Source organism: Belonocnema kinseyi, chromosome 2, assembly GCF_010883055.1.
Source record: "Belonocnema kinseyi isolate 2016_QV_RU_SX_M_011 chromosome 2, B_treatae_v1, whole genome shotgun sequence".
In the NCBI taxonomy this organism is placed as follows: Eukaryota; Metazoa; Arthropoda; class Insecta; order Hymenoptera; family Cynipidae; genus Belonocnema; species Belonocnema kinseyi.
In genome coordinates, this window is record NC_046658.1 from 42,053,817 (window position 1) to 42,057,962 (window position 4,146).

Here is a 4,146-nt window from a genome sequence, read left to right on the forward strand (position 1 = left end):
TATTATTTGGGAATTTTCAAATTCGTTAATATTATAAACTGTTCAGGAATTTTATTAGTTTTGGAATTGTATTTTTTGAGACAGAGAGTTTTACCGAGTCGGCAATTTTATTTTTCGGGATATTTCAGCCGTCCCCATATAATTACAGAAAATTTACTCTAATTATAATTTCGGCGTTCGATCTTGTTGATTTTTTCCTACAGTATTATTAAAAAGAAATGTGTATGGAAATTTTTGATATCACAAAGTTAAAGATAATCTCAATTAAAAATTTAAAAATTCTCTGTACATCCAATTTTTATTCTTGGGTCTTGGCAATTTTTTTCTAATCCATTTCAGTGACTGGCAAACAGGGGTGATTTTCTCTTAGAAAATAAGTGATTAAAACTTGAAAAGATAGGGTAGGCTTTTTTGACATCTAGGTATGTAAAAAAGGTAAACTGCAAAAAATTTAAAAACTAATTTAAGAACTATTTATACTCTTTTAATATATCAATACAATTTGCATAACACTAATTGTAAAATTTGCAAATTTTTAGGCTTTCAGTTTAGGTACTTGAATTTTAACGTTAAAATTGCTTCATTTTCAGAATACAGCCTTATTGTTTGAATTTTCAGAATTTTTCGAAAATTTTCGAAATTATTAAAAGGCGAAAAAGTTTGAATTTAAAATTTAAAAATTCGAAAATACACCATTTTCCATGTTCATTTGGAATCCAGCGAGTCACTTTCTTTCGCATCTTTTGAAAGTCGATCCTTTGCTTTCAGTTTTCCTTTTAAACTATACCTTGAATTCAACGCATTTCAAATTAAATTTTTGCAGCTGCATTTAGATTGAATTATACAAAGGTTTTTTGTTTTATATATGAATTAATTAAAACATTTTATTGGCAATTTCAACAATTTTTAAAGCCTTAATAATTTAGACATTTTAAATTTGTAGTCTTCAGAATATATTGAATAATTTCAAATTTAAAGCTATTTAAATATTTCATCTGAATTTTTGAATGGAAAGTGTTCGATAATTTTAGATTGAAACCTCTCAAATTATTTAGTTACAAATTAAAACCATACAACTTCAAGTTTTATTTATTTTTTGATAATTTGCCCCCCCCCCCACAAATTATTTTTTTTTTGTAAGAAAATACGCCTAATTTTTGTAAAAATTAACAAATATATATTTGTAGTCAGTAGGGCGTTGAAATAAATGGAGAGGCTAGGAATAACTTTAGGAAAAACGTCTATATTCTATAAGTGTAGGATGGTTGCAGAACGATTACTGTCGTTCTGTACATGGTGTCGGGTATTTATTCCAAAATGTTTACACCCCCTCTTCTCATTCTTAACCTGGGTGGATGATGGTCATTGACGTCACGACCCTTTAGATAGGTGCACACAGCTGCAGGGGAAAACCATGGAGAGTCTATACACGTAAGTAGGGATTAAGGAGGGATTTGAGTATATTTCCCTACATATTAAAGGTTCACTCAAGGTTATTTTTGTTCAAAAAGCTTGTTCCTGATTAAATTAACTCTTATTGTTTCCGATTTCGTTCTGTCACTCAGGGTAATTTTCTGTGAAAAACATTGATTTACAAAGAATATTTGTCAAACAATAGAATGGATTTCTTCGCCCGAGATGCAAATGTAAATTGTACTATAGTAAAAACAATTGGAAAAATTTAGACGAAAGCCAAATTTGGTCAAGAAAACAAACCTTTGTCGACCTATAAATACTAATTTTATTCCCCGAAAGATTTAAAAAAAATCTCTTCGAAACACTTTTATTTCAACTATTTAATTGAAGAAAAATATTTGTTATAAAAATTAAAATAGTACAATTTTTACATACATTTCTTAAAATAAAAAAATCTGTGTGTCAAACCACAATCCAATCCGACTATTCCTTCAAAAGTTATCCCATATACAGACAACCACAACCACAATAACGACGACGTAGACGCCAGAAAGACAGACAGATACCGATGTAAAAACTTGTTTTTCTGACTCAAGGAGCCTCAAAACGTCGACATTTGATAAAATCCGAAAAAGTTATTTTTCATAAAAAACTAATACCTTCTCATTTTTTATGAGAATGTAGAAATTATCAACAAGATTTGTAGAAAATCTTTCAAAGAATAAGATTATTGTCTCGTAAGTTACAACCGAAAAATTACAATTTCAAAAAAATGAAAGTTGTTTTAAATACTAAGCTAGATTCCCGACCGGGACAAATCAGAAAATGAAAGTAAATTTGAAAATTGAACTGCAGTTCGAGTATTAAAAGCTAAACAGTGATTGATTTTACAAGGTGATTCTAGATCTGTTCAAAATGATATAATTTACATATTTTAACGTTAAAATTTGAACTAATTTAGTTGTAAAGCCTTAGTAGTGACACAAGTGTAAAGTTCGAATTAATGGCTTCTTAAATGAACGCCTTTATTCAATTTCAAAAATCTTTTTGAAGTATTATTTCAGTATAAAATATTCCATTTTTAATCTATTTGGTTTGGAAATAAAAAAAAAAACAATTTTCAATAGTAAACAATTTGAAAATGAATTGTCACAATTTCAGAGCGACAAATTTAAACTTGGAATGTTACTATTAAAATTGTTCAATTTTTTTATTTGTATTTCGAAAGTAAAAGTATTTCATTTTGATTCTTAAAGAACAGTTAAATAAGCATTAATTTAGAAAAAAATCAAATAAGCTGGAGGTTTCTGGATGTTACAAAGAAAAGAACAAAATTTGGAGCTCCTCAAGAATTTTGAAATACTAGGAAAAGAATAAAAATTTCTGGGTAGATTTAAAATGATTTTTTATTTTGAAAAAGTACAAAACTCAAAGAGAATGTTTAAAAATATTTCAAAACATTTCAAATGATTTACAATATTAGAAAAAACCTGGAAGCCCTTAAAACAATTTTGTGTGCAGGATTTTATAAAAATGTTAGGAAAAATGGGACTCAGTCTAAAAGACATTTAAAAGTTTCGAAAATTTTTAAAAATAATTTAAAAATATTTGAAATAATTTAAAAGAGAATAGATACTTCTGATGATTTTGAAATGTTTTCAAATGTTGACTTTTTATTTTGAAAAATTAAATAATTTTAAAAGGAGGTATAAAAATATGGGACCACTGACAAAAATTCCGAAAGGGATGAATGAAAAATTCCAAAAAATGAAATCTCCAGCACCTGAATAATAATTTTATAAAAATTGTAGTAAAAAAATACATTAAAAAACACGTGTGCTTTGAAAGAAAAAAAATGTTCTGCCTAAATTTTCTTCGTACCTGCATAATAACATTTTTCAAAGAAACTTTGCAGGATTCAATTCAACACCGATTTATATCAAAATTTATTATTATTATTATTTTTTTATTAATAAAAAATTCGATTTTTCAGAACTTTTTAATGTTTTTTTCAAATACTATGCACATTTTCAAACAAATTTTTTCATCAAGAAATATATATATTCGATTATTGTATTTTCAATAAATAAATAATATTTAATAAACAATTTTTTAAATGGTTTAAATTCAGGAATATTTTAGTTCGGATATTTTATGATTCAGGCATTTTCTTTGGGGATTTTTAAAATTCGGTAATATCTTATTGTCTGGAATTTTATTTATTTTATTTTTCGTGAATTTTCCGATTCGACTTTTATATTTCGGGACTTTTATAATTTCGGGAATTTTATTATTGGTTATTTTTCAATATACGAATTTTACAGTGTTAGGAATTTTATTTTTTGGGATTTTTCAGTCGCTTTTTTCGAAAAATAAAATTCCTACATCACTAAAAATTCCGAAATCATAACATTGCAATGTTATAATTTCGGAATTTTTACAGTGATGTGGGAATTTTATTTTTAATTTTCCAATTCGGGACTTTCATATTTCGACAATGCATTGCCGAAATATAAATGTCCCGAATTGGAAAATTCTCGACAATGTACAATCTTACCGAATTTTAGAATTGCCGACAGAAAATTTCCGAATCATACAATACCCGGGCTAGACAACTCTTTAATTTAAAACAATTAAAAAATAGTTAGTTAAAAAATGTTTTTAATAGAATAATAAAATATTTTTACCGAGGAAAAAACTTTTTTAATGTTTAAAGTTTCTAAAAATTAT